Consider the following 19,218-nt stretch of genomic DNA (forward strand, 5'->3'; position numbering starts at 1 on the left):
CAGTCTGTGGAGGAAAACAGTTATGCTGTTCCTTGTGTTGAACAAAATGTTCTTCTTCTTTCTGAGAGAGAGAGAGCGTGAGGGAGCGTGTGCGCACTGGGAAGGGGCTGAGGGAGATGGAGAGAGAGAATCCTAAGCAGGCTCCATGCTCAGTGCAGAGTCCAACATGGGCTCCATCCCACAACCTGAGATCATGACCTGAGCCGAAATCAAGAGCTGGATGCTTAACTGACTGAATCACCCAGGTGCCTCAACAGACTCTTCTTGGCAGAACATCTTCCATTTCATTGACAGCATCCATGATCCAGGATGAGAAAACATGTCACATAATTCTCCATACTGTCCTGAGTTTCTTCTTAGCAAAAGATAAATAATAAGGGGCAGAGGTTGCCACCAAATTACTCTGAGCCATCTCTGTCCAAAACCACGGTGGCGTTCCATAGATAAAATGTCATCTGTTCTGTGAAATCAATGAAGGAAGCAAGTCTCATTTCTCTGTATCAGGAAACATGATGTCACCGAAAACCCTGAATTTGTTTTTCTTCTTCATTTCAGTCTTGACTGTATCATGTTTCGGCTTTTCTTTTCTGCTAACAACTTGCACTGGCAGCCAAGTACACGTGGGAGGAAGGCTAGCCTAAACCAGGGGTATAAACTACGGAATCCCGGCAGGTATCATGCGTGAGTGAAGATAGCAGGCATACTACAATAGTGAGTGGCGGGACATGTGGTGACTGATTCAGTTTGAGTCAAGCACTGCCATGCAGAAGTGCTTCCTTGTGTGGTTGGATTGTCAGATTTTTTTTTTTTTTAAGAAAAGAGAAATATGGATTTTATTGGGAGTGAAATCTCCAGATGGTTAAATATTGGCTAAATTTTTAAAAACATGGTCCTGGGACACCTGGATAGTTCAGTGGGTTAAGCCTCTGCCTTTGGTTCAGGTCACAATCCTATGGTCCTGGGATCAAGACCCGGATCTGGCTCTCTGCTCGGCAGGGAGCCTGCTTCCCCCACTTTCTCTGCCTGCCTCTCTGCCCACTTGTGATCTCTGTCTGTCAAATAAATAAATAAAATCTTAAAAAAAAAACAACCCTATTAAATTCTTTAAAAAAAAAACAAAAAACAAACATGGTATAGGCAAACAAAATTCAGCTGCCTACCAGATCAAGCCCTCAGGATGCCATTTGTGATTTCTGCTTGAAATCCATTTACAGCTCAGCTCAAACAGGGAGTCAGCTAACTAATTAGAAGTGTTGGTAGAGAGATCCAGAATGGTGGAGAGGCAGCACAAGATCTGCCTATAATTGGACCAGCTGGAGGGAAATTCAACCTGCACGTCCACACAGGCCTACCGATGAACAAATCCCAGGATTTTACCAATGGGAATGGGTTCAAAAGTCTCTGATTCTAAAAGTAGAAATATGAGGGTAATTCGTGCCCAAAGAAGTCAAAACTAAGAGATGTAGCTAAAGAGGTTAAGAAAGGTGAGTTGTAAGTTCAGATCGCTCAAGGTCTAAATGAGGATGCTCTTATGGACTGAACATATGTGTCCCCTCAAAATTCATGTGTTGAGGCCCTCGTCCCCAATGTGATAGTACTTGAAGGTGGGAGTTCATTGGATTTGGATGAGATCAGGGGGGTGGAGCCCCACTGGGTGGCTGGTGTCATGACATACATGTGCCTGCCCACCCTCCTTCCTGTGTCCCTCTCCCTCTCTGCCATGCGAGGATACAACAAGAAAACAAATACCTGTACACCGGGAAAAGGGCCCTCACTAAGAACTGACCATGCTGTCACCCTAATCTCAAAACTCCAGCCTCCAGAACTATGAGAAATAAATGTTTATTTTTTAAGCCACCCAGTCTATGATAGTCTATAATAGCAACCCAAACAGATTAAGACATATGCTAAGCAGGATTTATCACACCTTGCTAATTCCAATGGACTGGACAAAATGATTGCTGGGATGGCTGAGAACCTGAGAGGAAAGAGTACTAAGAATAGTGGTAACTTAAGTGCAGTGATTTCACAATTCCTGGTCTAAAAGAGCCTAAGATTTGGGGCACCTGGGTGTCAGTTAAGTGCCTGATTTCAGCTCAGGTCATGATCTCAGGGTCCTGGGATTGAGCCTTGGCATTGGGTTACCTGCTCAGTGGGGAGCCTTCTTCTCCCTCTGCCCTTCCCCCTGCTGTGCTCTCTCTCAAATAAATAAAATCTTAAAAAATAATAATAAAAGGGCCTAAGATTTTAGGGATTACCACTTAGTTCTTACTTGGGTGGGCAGGGGTTCCAGTTCTATAACAAAACCATGGGCCCCTGGAAGTAACCTGCCTGGTATCTTTAAGTCATGTGTACAGAGATTCTATAGAATCCATCCAAATATGGACTCGCATCATGCATTTTGAAACAATAATGAACATTTATTCACATTGGAAAGAGCAGTTAAAAATACAGATTCTAAAATGAACAACTCAGTATCTGTGACTATAAAGCAAACCATTGAGTGATAACATGTATAAAGGTATTATCTGCCCCATATCTGGCCCTTAATATTTAAATATTAGAGGTAGGTGACTCATTTACTCTTTGGAAAGCCACTGAAGTGGATGCAGGAGTGCACTACTCACATTCCCCTCCAGGACCTAGCAATTACTCTCCAGCTGCAGGGAGTGTTGGCTACTGATGGCTCACAGCTGAGTCCTCTCCAGGACCTGCCCTCAGCCACAGAGCTGCTCCTGGGGGCAGCCTCCATTCAATGGCTCATCAAAGGAGGATAAAAAGTCTTAACCTCCCTTGCTTCAATTGGAACAACTTAGAAGGGTCATCCTAGTTCCAGAGCTCCCATAAGCTGACCTGAAGCCTCTGCTGCATCCATCTCACAGTCCAATACCTCTTTTGTCCTATGTCACCTCCTTCATTCTCTATTCTGCACATAAATCTCAGAATCTGTTTCCTGGAAACTGACATACAACATGGATCAAGTTGAAATACATATAGAATAATAAAATATCAAAGACACTGTATGCCTGGCAAATTTTAAATGACTTTCATATGGATGGAATAAAACTGAAAATTTAGTGAAGCAGGAAAGATACATACATTTTAATGAAAAGTATTTCCAATTGCCCATACCAGCTTTACTTATGTGTAAAAATGTATGTTGTTTCAGTTTATTTAGGATGCCTCTTTGTTCATTTGGAGGCTCTTTCCCCACTCCAGGGGATTTGAGAACCAGATGCCAACTATGGTAACCAAGTCCCTGGAGGCAGGAGTAGGCAAGTGACCCTGGTTTGATTGATCTATAATGATTAGTCCAAGAGAAGGACATGTGACCAAGGCAGAGCCAAGAAGAATCATTCCATGAGATTAATGGTACACAACAAAAAAGGTTATCTCAGGTGTGCCTGGGTGGCTCAGTGGGCGCCTCTGTCTTTGGCTCAGGTCATGATCCCGTGGTCCTGGGATCGAGCCCTGCATCTGGCTCTCTGCTCAGCGGGGAGCCTGCTTCCCCCCTCTCTCTCTGCCTGCCTCTATGCCTACTTGTGATCTTTCTCTGTCAAATAAATAAAATCTTTTTTTTAAAAAAAAGGTTCTTTCTTCTTTGATCATAAGCTATGATAATGTAAGCCTGGAGCTGTTGGTGGCCACTCCCATTTACAGTAGAAGAGAATAAATAAGGCTGACATGGAGAGAGAAAGAGCCAAGAGATGAGATAAAGAAGACAAAACTGTCTATGCCCTTGGATCCAACTGTGTCTTAAGTCCGAACCTTGGACAACCCAGTTATATAAGCCAAAAATATTCCCCTTCATTTTGCTTTATGATGGAATGTCCATCACTTGCAACTGATGGAGTCCTGACCAATTAATTGCATCAATCATCCAGAGACAGATTAAAATAAACCAAATGACAATTAGGATCGTCTTAACAGCAAAGCAAAGGTCCCAAGAGCGTTACCAAATCTGAGTAAGAAATGGAGTCGTGAAAAAGAGAGAATGCATTCTGGGGAAGCTCTCGGTGAAAAGCTCAAAGCTAGAAGCACGATTAATCAAGGCAGAATACAGAATAAAGCATAGGCAGAAATAAAATGGGGTTTCCAGTGTAGAAAAGTCACAATGACCCACAAAGTAAAACAAATGGGGCAATAAAAACTCCACCTGGTATTTTTGGAATGCAGGAAACAAAGTGTGGAGTTGAGGTCAGGAGAAATGGAGGAGGGAGACCTGACCTGGGGGCTCAGGCTAAGAAGGCTGATGGTGGTGGGGAGTGTTCAGTCAGGCAGTCTGAAGGAAGAGGCATTCAGACTCGTGTTAGCAAAGAAGGAAGCAGGTGGTGAGCCTCACCGGTTTACCCACATCCTGCAATTGATAAGACGCAGATTACTATGAAGCTATGAACAGAAACCAAGCTTCGGTGCCCCTCACTTGGAAAAGACCCTTAAACATCCTGTGAGGGGCTCCTGTAATTTGCTTACATGGTCATAAGTGTTTGGAAAATTTACAAAAGCAAGATATGTTAGTCATTGTTGGTTAATAAGAGGTTTAAGACACCCTTTCTTTTTTTTTTTTTAAGTTTTTTTTTATTTTATTTTTTAAAATTTATTTATTTTCAGAAAAACATTATTCATTTTTTTTTTTAATTTGTCAGAGGGAGAGCGAGAAAGCAAGCACAGGCAGGCAGAGGCAGAGGGAGAAGCAGGCTCCCTGCTGAGCAAGAAGCCCGATGTGGGACTCGATCCCAGGACGCTGGGATCATGACCTGAGCCGAAGGCAGCCGCTTAACCAACTGAGCCACCCAGGTGTCCCTATTCATTATTTTTTCACCACACCCAGTGCTCCATGCAAGCCATGCCCTCTATAATACCCACCACCTGGTGCCCCAACCTCCTACCCCCCCCACCACTTCAAACCCCTCAGATTGTTTTTCAGAGTCCATAGTCTCTCATGGTTCACCTCCCCTTCCAATTTACCCAAATTCCCTTCTCCTCTCTAACGCCCCTTGTCCTCCATGCTATTTGTTATGCTCCACAAATAAGTGAAACCATATGATAATTGACTCTCTCTGCTTGACTTATTTCACTCAGCATAATCTCTTCCAGTCCCGTCCATGTTGCTACAAAAGTTGGGTATTCTTCCTTTCTGATGGAGGCATAATACTCCATAGCGTATATGGACCACATCTTCCTTATCCATTCATCCGTTGAAGGGCATCTTGGTTCTTTCCATAGTTTGGCGACTGTGGCCATTGCTGCTATAAACATTGGGGTACAGATGGCCCTTCTTTTCACGACATCTGTGTCTTTGGGGTAAATACCCAGGAGTGCAATTGCAGGGTCATAGGGAAGCTCTATTTTTAATTTCTTGAGGAATCTCCACACTGTTCTCCAAAGAGGCTGCACCAACTTGCATTCCCACCAACAGTGTAAGAGGGTTCCCCTTACTCCACATCCTCTCCAACACATGTTGTTTCCTGTTTTGTTAATTTTGGCCATTCTGACTGGTGTAAGGTGATATCTCAATGTGGTTTTAATTTGAATCTCCCTGAGGGCTAATGATGATGAACATTTTTTCATGTGTCTGATAGCCATTTGTATGTCTTGATTGGAGAAGTGTCTGTTCATATCTTCTGCCCATTTTTTGATGTGTTTGCCTGTTTTGTGTGTGTTGAGTTTGAGGAGTTCATTATAGATCCTGGATATCAACCTTTTGTCCGTACTGTCATTTGCAAATATCTTCTCCCATTCCGTGGGTTGCCTCTTTGTTTTTTTGACTGTTTCCTTTGCTGTGCAGAAGCTTTTGATTTTGATGAAGTCCCAGAAGTTTATTTTCACTTTTGTTTCCTTTGCCTTTGGAGACGTATCTTGAAAGAAGTTGCTGTGGCTGATATCAAAGAGATTACTGCCTATGTTCTCCTCTAGGATTCTGATGGATTCCTGTCTCACGTTGAGGTCTTTTATCCATTTTGAGTTTATCTTTGTGTACGGTGTAAGAGAATGGTCGAGTTTCATTCTTCTACATATAGCTGTCCAGTTTTCCCAGCACCATTTATTGAAGAGACTGTCTTTTTTCCACTGTATATTTTTTCCTGTTTTGTCAAAAATTAATTGACCATAGAGTTGAGGGTCCATATCTGGGCTCTCTACTCTGTTCCACTGTGTCTGTTTTTATGCCAGTACCATGCTGTCTTGGTGATCACAGCTTTGTAGTAAAGCTTGAAATCAGGTAAGGTGGTGCCGCCAGCTTTATTTTTGTTTTTCAACATTTCCTTAGCGATTTGGGGTCTCTTCTGATTCCATACAAATTTTAAGACACCCTTTCTAATCTGATTTCCTCTCTTTCATCCTGCCCCTTACGTTCTGTGGTGTTGAAGTGGTAATGAGCATCCTGGGGATCCAGCTAAGGAGAAGTTGAGTTGGGGATCTGCTTTGCATTTAATGGACTACATTTGTGTTGTGTTGCTCAAGGTCTCTTCCATGTGCAGTCACCCCAGTATGGCTTACCATCCTGGTATAGGAATGTCTTCCAGGAATACTCTCACCTACTTTGCTGGCTCATGAAGATGCAGGGCAAGAGGGGCGAGAGCCATGTGAGTGTGTCCTTTGCCAACTGACACGAGACATATGTGAGTATGGAAGAAGAAAGGCCTTCAAAAATAGAGCCAGAAAGTAGTTACATGAACTCTCCTTCCAGTCATCAGATGTAGACAATTATAAGAGGACCCAGCTTCCATCACCATGTAGTCAGAAGAGAATTTGCATCTCCTATCAGCAATAAACTCAGTAATACAAGGTGCACAATTACTACATATTTTCTAGAATTCTGGTAAGGATCATGTGATTTAGAATATAAAAGAATCCTTGCGTTTAAAGGCACAAACCGTTAGCAGTACTACAAACAGTGGCAAGTTGTATGCTATGTGCGTTTTCACAAAAAATATTGAATCAAGTCACACTTCTATGCATCTACAAATATAATAACATGGATGAGAACACCACGAAATTCCTATAAACAGGGCTTTAACAACAAAATGGCTAATTCAGGATGTCATTTCAAAGAATATTTAAGACGAGTTCTTGCACAAGAAAATTTCAAATGTTCTGAAGTCTTACAGGTCTTCAGTGAAAGAAACTAAGTGAAGTGAAGATCCTCCCAAATTTAAAAACAATTCTAAAAAAGTCTGTGACATTACAATAATAATTTGTGAAGCTCAAAAAAAAAAGGTTCTCTAAGTGGTCAATAAGTGAAAAATTTTTGTCAATCATATTAGAGGGAAATTATCTTGAGGAAATTATTTTTCTCTATAGAAAACTGAAAAATTTTCATTTGAGAAGGCAAAGTATTTGTGGCTAGAAAATACTGAGGAGAAGGTATTATAGAAATATGCCAAGCACATAATTAATGATGGTCTAATTAATGTTATCTCTCTGGACTTTGTGATATTTGTGGTGTTTTCAATTTTGTCATTTATTTGGATTTCTATTATCAATCTAAACGGACATACCCAACCATACCTGATTTTGTATCTGTAATTTTGTATTTTTTGGTAAGGACTCCAACCCACCCGCCAGGCTATATAAGCACCATGCCCCACGAAACCTGTTCCTGGGGTTGGATTTCCTCCACTGGACAAGAGAGAAAGGTTAAGAAACCCATTTTTCTACCATTCAGCTTAAAATGCAAACATTTGCTTTAATCAGTGTAAATGAGTTTCATTTCTCGCTGTTTGTAAAGTGTGTGGAGGGTGGTGTTGGGGGACAGTGGTCAACAGATCTGAAGGAGGGGAAGGGAAATAGAAGAGAGAGAGCCGGGAGGGTGGAGAGTGAGGACCATCCCTGCCTGGGGGAGATGGAAGGATACACGCAAGAAAAGCCTGGGAACAGGGAACAACGTTTGTCCCCTTACCTTCAGCTACCGAATAGGAGCTGTGCACAGGGGGTTGCCCGTGTGGTAACGAGGCTGCATGATTTATGAAGTGTTTCTGAACCCAGCCCCACATCCTATAAAGAAGGTTCATTCCCCGGGGATTCGTTAATCAAGGAGCACTGTACAAACACCACTTCCTGTGGGATGTTAATAATGTCTAAAGCGGGAGAGTGAGAGAGCAGGGAATCATTGTTTAGGGGAGAGAGAAATTAGCTCACAGCTGAAAAATAAAACTCACCTTGTTGTAGGTAGGGCCCTTTGCTAACAAGTGAAAAATAAGCAACTTTCTTATGTAAGCATTTTGACATCTGAAAAGTAGATTCTGTACTTAACTAAAAAGTAAATACTTTCTTCCAGCTCCTAAGCTTCTGGTTCTTAGTATTCTTAGTTCCACGGAGCAGCCTGTTCTAGCTAATTTCAGCCTAAGAGCTGGACTTTGGCAGTTTATTTACATGAGTTGTTTGTGTATGTGGGCTCTTAGGAATAAAGGAGAAAGATGGGGCTTTTAGGGAGATGACATGCCACCTGGCCCCACTCCCCTGGCCTGGCTTGCAGATGTAGAGGGGAGGGGTGGGACCAGAGGTGGAAGAAGCGCTCTCTAGAAAAGGTGCTATGAGGCTCTGAGCACAAGCAGTGTGGCGGGGGCAGGTGTGTGTGTGTGTGTGTGTGTGTGTGTGTGTGTGTGTGTGCAGAGCTGAAGAGGGAGAAATACACCTGGCTCAGGAGCATCAGTGCCCAGGGCCAGATACCAGCCCTTTCCTAGGGCGCAGTCAAAAGAGTGGCACTCAGAAGTTAGCTGTGCAGGTAGGATACTGACAAGGCAGTGTTAAAGCAGTAAAATGGGATGGGAGAGAAGACCTGAGGTGACTGAAGCATCAGACAGATGCATGAGCCAGATGCTAAGCTAGCCTTGTCATCTCTTTGGCCTTATCCCCCTTGACCTACTGCCTAACTTGATCTTACCATTCATAAGACCAGGAGAAATAAGATCCCCAAGGAGAAGACAAGAAACAGTGTTTGTCCTATACCTGAAACTGCAGCTTAGGGAACAATCCAGTTGTATGAGACAATGAGATCAGAGCCCAAATACAGAGAATCCAGAAGTAAATTTTAAGAGGGAGACTCTAGGAGTCTACACTGAAAAAAACAAACCTCAGTGCTTTTGACGTAACTCCCAACTTGATGGGAAATGGAGAAAAGGGAGAAGAGTTTCTTCAGTCCTTGTATCCTAGATGCTAACCAGAACCTTAAAATTCATTCTCCAGGGGTGCCTGGGTGGCTCAGTGGGTTAAAGCCTCTGCCTTTGGCTCAGGTCATGATTCCAGGGTCCTGGGATCAAGGCCTGCATTGGGCTCTCTGCTCAGCAGGAAGCCTGCTTCCTCCTCTCTCTCTCCCTGCCTCTCTGCCTACTTGTTATCTCTGTCTGTCAAATAAGTAAATAAAAAAATCTTAAAAAAAAAAAGGGGCGCCTGGGTGGCTCAGTGGGTTAAAGCCTCTGCCTTCAGCTCAGGTCATGATCCCAGGGTCCTGGGATCGAGCCCCGCATCGGGCTCTCTGCTCCGCGGGGAGCCTGCTTCCTCCTCTCTCTGCCTCCCTCTCTGCCTACTTGTGATCTCTCTCTCTGTCAAATAAATAAAACCTTTAAAAAAAAAATCTTAAAAAAAAATCATTCTTCAGGACTGAGATTTCCAGTGGGTCTGTGGGATCAAAAAGACCCCATCGGGGTAACACTGGGGCTGGATGAAGGACAAATCTCTTCCTTCTGTCCCCCAATCTCTAGCCCTTTGGAACATGGTTGTATCCACCAAGGCTCTTATGGTTGCAAATGATAGAAACTCACTGAAATAAAATTAGCCACAAAAATTGGAGAGGGGGAGACAGGAGATGATTTGCGCATATCATTGATATGTCATTACTTATCTTTAGGCTTGGCTAAAATAAAGGGACTCAAATGATTTTGTTAGGACACTGTCTCTAATTCTTGGTGGCCCTCTTCTGTTGGGCCAACATGGTGGCAAAAATGGCCCTAGCAGTTCCATATTTATATGGACTTTCAGGAATTGCAATCTCAGAAAAAGAGAGACTCTTCCCCCCACCCCCAAAATGTTAGCAGAAGTAGCAAGTGGCTTCTCAATAATCAGGCTTAGGCCATGTGGCCATTTCTGAACCAATCAATATATCCCAGAGGATGAGACTGGTCAGCTGGAAATGGGAATGAGACCAGCTCCACCTGAAACACATGGACTGAAAGTGGGGGTGATTCTCCAATGGAAAACTGTGTAATGTCATTAAAATAGGAAAGAAGAAAAGCTAGATAAGCAAAGGAAATATGCACTATAATTGTTATGCATGTAAGATCTAATTTAAATGATCAGATAGGGTAGGCTTGTAGGAGACAGAAGTTACCGAAAATACTCATTGTGGATGTATGAAAGAGAGAAGGACGTTCCACAGCTATTGTGTGGCAACAAAAAAGAGTCACATTATGGGCCAGCTGTGCTCACTCTAATCTCAGGTCTTTTTGGCTTCAACTGGCAAACAAAACCACTTTCTTCTTCAATCTCACCCCTTTCCTCACTGGCTGTCTGCATGAGTCATGGATGTCTCTGATCAGGACAACTGGGGTGTCTTCCACACCCATTGTCATATTCTAGCCAGACTGTCCTGTCCTCAGCTCCCTTTACCAAGAAGGAGCACTTGACTCTTCCTTGCTTAAGGGTAGCCACTGACTGGAGAAGAGATGTACATGACACAAGAGTGGTCCATCTATGGACTAGCAGGTGAACTCCTTGACGTGTCTTGAAGGCAAGAGTAATTAACCAAACCAATCCTACTGAAAGATGGTAAAGTACCCTGTTCCTTTGGCAATCCCTGTTCTTGGTGGCTGTTTGCTTCTGGAGCTAGCTCTAGTCTACATGACTCCTCACATTAACCAACACCCGCTTTTTGCTTCAGAGGTTCTTAAGTTTTGTCACTTCAATGTAAACCTCCAACACAGAGCAACAATTCACTACACTCCCCCAGAAGCAGCAGCTTTGGTTGTCCCAAGTCCTCTCTGGTGACAAGCTAAGTCATAGAACAACCCAGAGGGGAACACCACTACAGTAAATTCTCCATGTTGTTTTCGGGAAATGGATGCTTGAGTGGCTGACAACATGAGGCACACACAACAGCAGGGCTGGACCCTATCAAAGGTAACTGTGTGTGCGTCAGACTCTGTCCAGGTCAGGAAAATGGGCTGGAACACCCAAAAGGGTGGGAGGGAAAGAAGGTCAGGACATCCAACGGTACACAGCCCTTATTCTAAGACAGCAGCTTGTTAAAAACATCGCAGCTGAAGCAAGATGAAAAGGTGTATCAGGCCCCCTACCTTTGCCCTGGAAGATAGATATGCTTCAGGGGAAAAAAAAAAAGGAAAAAGAGAGAAAGCTATGGATAAGAACCAGTATAATAAATTAGAAAGACATTGCTCCCAGCCATATAATATATGAATTTTCCCAACTTGTCAGCTTGTCAAAAATGGAATCTTGATTCCTCTCCATCAACGTCAAACCTTTCCTGCCTAGTAAACATTTATAGGTGTGGGCAGGGAAGAGGTGAGAGAAGCATTTGATAAGTGCTGGGGGAACGCAGCTTTAGAAAAGCACATTAACCCTTTTGCCTGTTCCAGCTCCTTTGGGGGAGATAGAACAGGTGGGCTTAATTGGCTCTGAAAAAAGTCCTTGAAATTCCCTAGAAAGCTATGCAAGCAGATGTCACTCTCTGGCACTAAGTGTTAAAGAGGTGTCTTTGAAACATGCCCAGTGAAAGGTGGAGAACAGATTTGTTTTAATGAAACTAAACTTCTACCTTCACTTTACAGACATTTGAAGACATTTTTCCCAGAAAAAAAGACAAGGTATTTAGTATAAAGGTTTACAATTTCAGTTCTAAGTGTTACCACGTAAGGGTTGAGGTGAATTTAAATGGCATCTTGTCAGGACAGTAATTCCAGCAAAATTATCCCGCCACCCCCTTTCAGTTCTTTCTCACATTCCTGGATCCTTTTTTTTTTTTTTTTTTAATGATTTATTTATTTATTTATTTGAGAGAGAGAGAGAATGAGCAGGATGGGCAGAGAGAGTGGGAGAGAGAAACTCGGGCAGACTCCCCACTGAGCTGGAGCCCGATGTGGTGCTAGATCTCATAGTCCCCTGAAGCCATGACCTGAGCTGAAACCAAGAGTCAGAAGCCCAACCAAATGGGCCACCCAAGTGCCTGAAATGGGAATTTGGATGTTTGTTTTGTTTTGTGTGTGTGTGTGTGTGTGTGTTGAGAAAGAGAGAATACTAGAAGGAGAGGGAGAGAGAATCTCAAGCAGCCTCCACACACATGGTGCCCAGAACTGAGCCAAAGAGGGACCACTCACACTCCCTGATCTTTAAGGCTAGTTCATGTTTCCTTTTCATATTGGGGAAAGACCACTTTGTGAGGAAACAAAAGTTCTGGGTTTGAGTTCTGTTTTCAGCATCTATAATATGCTTGATCTGGGTATATCTGTTATCTATTCTGAGCCTCTGTTTTCCTTCACCATCAAGTAGGACAACTTTATGTTATGCATGCCTCACACTTTACTGTAATGACCAAGTGTTTTCATCTGCTGGACATTGGCCAGATACTCTTTTTGTATGAGCATGGGTGTCCACGTGAGACAGATATGAAGGAATACAGATTTGAACTAGACTCAGCTCCAATTCTTGGGAAGTCAGTGGGAAGCCAATATACAGGAATATGCTCTGTGAACAGAAGAGCACTTCACAAAGAGAAGCTGTTTCCAATTCCTCTTGCACAACCTGTGGTCATCCTCTAGATTTATCCTTCTAGATAGTGTTAAGTCTACCTTCTTATGGTCCCAACTCCTTTCTTCTAACTCACTTCTGAGTATGGCTTATAAATGAGTTTCCCTTGCAAGTAGAAAAGTTTCCAGCTTCTCTTCCCTTAGACTTTATTGAAGAGGATTCCTGGAAGGGGAAGTTCTTCTACTTCGAGACTCTATTCCTGGGTCCAGGAGAAAGTCTCAAACCAAGATGAGCCAATGTCCAGACACAGCATCTATTCAGGAATTCAGAACTTAGACACTGAAGGAAGAAGAGAAAGAACCAGTCAGGTGAAGGGGGCGGCCTGTGAACAGAGAGCTCTAGAACAGAGATCCGTCACTTCTACAGATGTGTCCCCAGAGCTGTCCCCCTATCTGGGAGCGCTACCAGCACTGTCTGTTTTATTTCTGTATGAGTGGGGTTCTGTTTCTTGTGAACAAATGATCTGACATCCTCCTCTGGACAAGCATGGTCCTTGGGCACTGGCCCCAGGCTAGCCTGCAATGTCCCAGATGTCTGGGTTTAGCCCAACAATGACCTATGTGTCTGTGTACTGCAGTGGAGAAAGCTGTAGCGGTTTTTAAAAATGGAAAACATGTAAAAGAATAAGCTACTGTAGAGTTAATTCAGTATGAACAGTCCCCTGGTGTAAAGAAGCACCTGAACCAGGTCAACAACATTATCATCTGTCAAAAATATTTAACCCATGTCAACAATCTGAGAAGATAGAGTGCTGGTCCAGGCCATCACACTGGCCTTCTGCCTCAGTTTCTCTGCATTATACTCCGCTCTGACAATATTATCAAATTTGGGCACTGAACTTCGGTAAGAGCCATGAAGCTCCATTGGGCCCATACTCACCCCCTCCATGGCTATATCTCTCAGCTGCAAGATGGTGTCCCACAACTCATTCACTCATTATTTTATTTAACAGGTAATCATTTAATGGCAGACCCATGCTTGGCACAAAGAAACAAGAGAGAAAAAACAAAATCTAGGGTGCCTGGGTGGCTCAGTGGGTTAAGCCTCTGCCTCCAGCTCAGGTCATGATCTCAGGGTCCTGGGATTGAGCCCCACATCAGGCTGTCTGCTCAGCAGGGAGCCTGCTTCTCCCATCTCTCTCTGCCTGCCTCTCTGCGACTTGTGATCTCTCTCTGTGTCAAATAAAAAAATAAAATCTTTTTTTAAAAAATTTTTAAAAAGAACAAAATCTCTATTTCAAGAGCTCTCTGAAAAGCAAAGAAAACCTACCCTTTAATGAATCATCACATTATGTGACAAACACAGCTTTTAAAATATATTCAAGGTGGAGAGCTAACACAGAGATGGGAGGGACCAACAGCATCGGGGAAGATGACTGGAAAGGCTTTCTAGAAAAAACTCACTTTTGAAAACGAATGAGTTTGTCAGGAAAATAGGGTAAAGTTAGGTGGGGAGAAAAAAGACTTGAGGAAGAGGGAATACAGTATCACTCAGGCCCACGATCCTTCAACTTCTGCCCCCGTCCCTCAGGATCACTCACCACCCAGGCTACTCTGGCTGTTATACCCTATCTGCTAAAAAAGAGTTCCCCTTGACAATAACAGAACTGGCCACACCTTCCATTTCTGCACTCAGTATTTTGGATCCTTGGCTAAGAGTCCTTGTGCCTTTCTCCAGGCCTTGCCTATGGTCCTTCAGTTGAGATCCCAACATGTTCTGCTTCTAAATTCACCCAAGTCATGACCCTGAGGATGCAGTGAATGTTTCCTGCATGGAGGTGGGACCAGAAGGTAAACCAGACCTTGGAAGGTGGTAAGATTTCAGTGGTGGCAGAGAGAAAAAAATTTGAGGCAGGAGATAGAAAAAAGGCATGCTCTGTGAGAGAGTGGTGTATTTCTTACTAAGCAGGATGAGAAGAAACCAAGAGAAGGATGTTTATATTGGAAAAGAAACTATTTCAAACAGAAATTTCCTGGGCAACCTGTCACACAAAGGCACCAAGGGCACAATGTACCCAAACAGTTCTGAGAGCGAGATTTTTGTCCCACCATGGGTCAGAGTTGAGCAACATTCTAAAGCTCCAATTTGTCCTAAGTGAACCAATGTGCAGAACTAACGAGGTCATCAATTTTTCTTCCAGCTAATGAACTCGTCAGGAAGGGTGTGATATGGGAAGATGATGAGATGAGCAACCAAACCTGATTAAATAGTTTCATCTTCATCAAAGAATCAGACACAGAACTGAAGCCCCATTATTCACCAGAAGGGGATAATTACACGGAGGAGGCTGCCATCAGGGCCATCCCTCCCCTCACCCAAATGGCTGTACTCTTCTGGATACAGGGAGTGCGTCAGACCTGGAAATGGACCTTCGTTTAATTCAACAACTATTTACGGGCAACTTGCTCCATGTCAGGTGTGGACCAGGAACAAAGGATGGAGATCTTGTCCTTGCCTTTAAATAGTCCATGGTCAATCTAGCATGGAACAGCAACTAACTGGGAAATGCTATGAAGGATGCTTCCCCACCACTTTGAACCAATGCTGTGGGCATAAAGGAGAGCAGGAAAGTGAAAGAGGGGAGGGGGCCAAGGAAGTCTTCTCATAGGTGGTCACCCTTAAGCTGAGCTTTAAAGGTGAGCAGAATTTCATTAGGGAAGGAAGACGGAAACTGGAAGAACACATCAGGCCAAGGGTCGGGCTGGAATAAAGATAATGTGGTAGGATAACATCCAGCTTGTTTGGAGAAACAGATCTTTCCTACCCCATTTCACAGACTATATGCCATCCAAAGCCACTCATATGGGCTTGGAAGGAAAATAATCAGTTCTTTTCAAATAATCCAAATCAGACCCATAATTCTCGGACTTTTTGGTGTTGTGATCTTATTGTTTAACTCAGATTTGGGGTTACCAGAGGTGGATGGTGGTGGGAAGTGGAACTGGACAAAGGCATTTAAAAGGTACAAACTTCCATTATAAGATAAACAAGTACTAGGGATGTCATGCCCGAAATGATGAGATGACTAAAGTTAACACTACTGTATGATGTACAGGAAAGTTGTTAAGAGAGTAAATCTTAAGGATTCTCATCACACGAAGGAGGGTTTCTTCCCCCCTTTTTTCTTTTCTTCTTCCTTTTCTTTTTATTGTATCTGTATGAGGAGATGGATGTTAGCCCCACCTACTGTGGCAATAATTTTACAATACACATTAATCAAACTATCATGTTGCTCTTACCAAACAGCCTGTCTTTGGAGGCAGGATTGCTTACTAAGGTCAGGTAAGTCAGAAAGACATTGTGGAACTGGAGGGCCTTGGCGAATGGCTGGGCCTTGGGTACATGGAAAAGAGGGAGTGGGAGGGCATTCCAGGAAGTGAAAGAAGAATGTACAGTGAGCTTAAGAAGAAAACAAACAAACAAACCAACTTTACAGGAGCAAAGCCTTCACCTTTTTTTTTTTTTTAATTTTTTAATTTGTTTATTTGACAGACAGAGATCACAAGTAGGCAGAGAGGCAGGCAGAGAGAGAGAGGGAAGCAGGCTCCCTGCCGAGCAGAGAGCCCGATGCGGGGCTCGATCCCAGGACCCTGAGATCACGACCCGAGCCGAAGGCAGAGGCTTTTAACTACCCAGGCACCCCTTCACCTGTCTTTTTGTACTGATATAGAATTCACCGTGTGCAAAGCACTGATGTGATACCAGGAGGCCATGACATGGATGTAATGTGCTGACCCTCCTCCAGAGGACTTACAACCTGAACATGCGCAAAGAAGGAGCAATCAAGGCATTTCATCTCCTGAGGTCATCCCATTCCCTGCTTTGACTTAAACAATGGGAAGAGTATTGCTCCAGGGAACCACAGTTATGAGCCACCTTTGCTGCCTGGTAATGAAAGGAGGACACTGAGGAGGCTGATTACTCTCTCATTAACCAGCTAATACCTTGGTAGACATTAAATGGTGATGTTCAACAGAGACAGTGTATCTAGCTAGATAATCAGGGCCTGGCAAGTTGGATAGACATCCCAAACTTTCCTCTCCCCACCCTACACTCTAGAATTATTTGTAATCTCTTCCCCTCCTTCTTTATTGAATAGCTCTCCTTCCATTCTTCTTCTCTGCTTAACCATGACTCACCGGACTTAAAAAAGAATAGAGTTATTCAAGGGGCATTTCTTGGGGCAATGGATCTTTCTGGAAAGGACAATAAAGCGTCAGATGAAATAAGTCACCTTAGTTCTGAAATACCTCCTCCAAAAGGAGAACTAGGTAATCGACACTTCAGTAAGCTAAGAAATATCATGTATATAGAAAAACATATTCCCTCACTTAGGATCTTCCATCCTCCCCTCTTTTCCTTCCTTCCTTCCTTTCCTTGATACTTTATTTAGTAAACAGTGGTGAGAGGGTGGGGCAGAAGCCTTGGAAGTGGATGCATCTTACCCTTTCTACATCTGCCCAGACACGTCCAATTGTTTGGTCAACATACTAAAAAAAAAAAAAAAATTCATGTAAGTTTGGAGCCTATACAGCTCCAGTAAGTTTTCTTGGCTTTTCCTTTTCCTACTCAAATATGGTTGGTTATTCCACAAGGATTCCACTGTGGTTCTAACTTTTGATCAAAATTATTCTAGAATAACATACATTTTCACAAATGACCTCCTGTGCCTTGAGAGATCATTTTCTTGATAAGCCCCTTGACTCTCTTTTTGCAAGTCTGGCAGCGTAGTTTATTGGCTTTGTAACATGAAGTTCTCGCCATTAGGGACCGAGCTAAGATCACCAAACTATTTCCCATCCATCCTTAGTTGAGCTTTGAATCACAAAAGTAGTAGAAGGCCCAGCATGATATCTCCTCTGAAATGAGCAATCCCTTAATTAAACAGAAGTAAATAGAGGTTACAACGTGTTCCTTAATTAAATAGATGTAAATGTCCAATCACTCTGCTTTCCACACACATCAATTTTGCATCATCTCATTTTCCTGTTTGCCCAGTGGAAATGGGAATTCAGAGGCTTTATTTTGGTCAAAATCTCCCAAGTGTGCCTGCCTGGCTGTGTGTTCAATTATGCATATTTACATACTTGTTTACAGAAATCTGCAGCTAGTGCCTACTCTCCCTTTTTTGGCCAGGCTTAGGAATTGCTATGAACCTGACTGACATCAATGAACCATTGACGAGAATCAGCCCTGCCATTGCCCAACACAACACTGTGACTCCTGCCTTGGAGAAAATATACCTGAAAATCTCAGGTAAACAGTGTGGTGTAAGAAGGGGCAACTAACATAAATACTGAGCCCTCTGTGAGGCATTGGATGACCTCAGAGCAACAATACCCCCTGCCTGCTATCTTTCTTTATACCCAGTCTCCGGTCTAGGCAAACTCCTCCTGGATTTGGGAATATAATCCATGGAAGCTATGATGATTAATTTTGTGTGTCAGGTTTGGCTAGACTATAATGCCTCATTGGTAAAACGCTAGTCTAGATGTTGCTGTGCAGGTATTGTGTAGCTGTCAATAGCATTTATGATCAATTAGCTTTAAGTAAAAGCAATTACCTCCATAATGCAGGTGGACCTCATCCAGGCAAGTGAGGACCTTAAGAGCTAAAACTGAGGTTTCCTGGAGAAAAAGGAATTCCACTGATCAGACTGCAAGCTGGCCTACACTATGCTTCTCAGACTTGCCAGCCCCTAAAACTGCCTGAGCCAAATCCTTAAAATAAATCTCTCTCTCTATATGCATTCTATTGTTTCCATTTATCTGGAGAACCCTGACTAATACAAAATCTGTCTGAATATGATGAGAACAGCATAACTACAGTCTAGAGAAAGGAGCCCACAGCTCCAAGCAAGCTCACTGAGCGTGCCCTTTAAGTCACTGAGGTGGGAGGAGTGCGGTGGGAAGAAGAGAACCAAGTCTACACCACATAAAGTGCTGAGCACATTTAGGCAGTCTTCATCCCCTTGCTAGCTGGAAAGCCCAGCAACTTACAGTCCATGAATCGGATGGTTGTTAGAGGACAACAGTGAGTTAACAACCCTTTAACTGAGTCAAACTGTTAACTGGAACAGAATCCATCTCAATTTATTCCTAGAAACAGTTCTGCTTTTCTGAGGCATTAGGAATAAATTGAGGTGGATCCTGTTCCATTCAGAATTTATGATTAAGACCATCATTGCAGGGGGACCAGCTAAGCAAAGCCATGCACACTGGAAAATCTGTATGGGGGTGGGGGGATCTTAAATAAAAAGGTTACTTGTGAGAAGAAAGTCATAACAACCCAATCTCCCTGGTGATTTCTCCCCACTCCCCGAATTTCCAGTAAAGCAACCGACATTTGAAGGTTAGGTTCAAGGAGTATTTTTTTCGTTGACTCATAGGATTTCAAAGCTAAAATAAACCTTTTATAAATGAGGGAGTTAAGTTCAGAGAGGAGAAATGACTTGTTCAA

Source organism: Neovison vison, chromosome 13 (assembly GCF_020171115.1).
Source record: "Neovison vison isolate M4711 chromosome 13, ASM_NN_V1, whole genome shotgun sequence".
In the NCBI taxonomy this organism is placed as follows: domain Eukaryota; kingdom Metazoa; phylum Chordata; class Mammalia; order Carnivora; family Mustelidae; genus Neogale; species Neogale vison.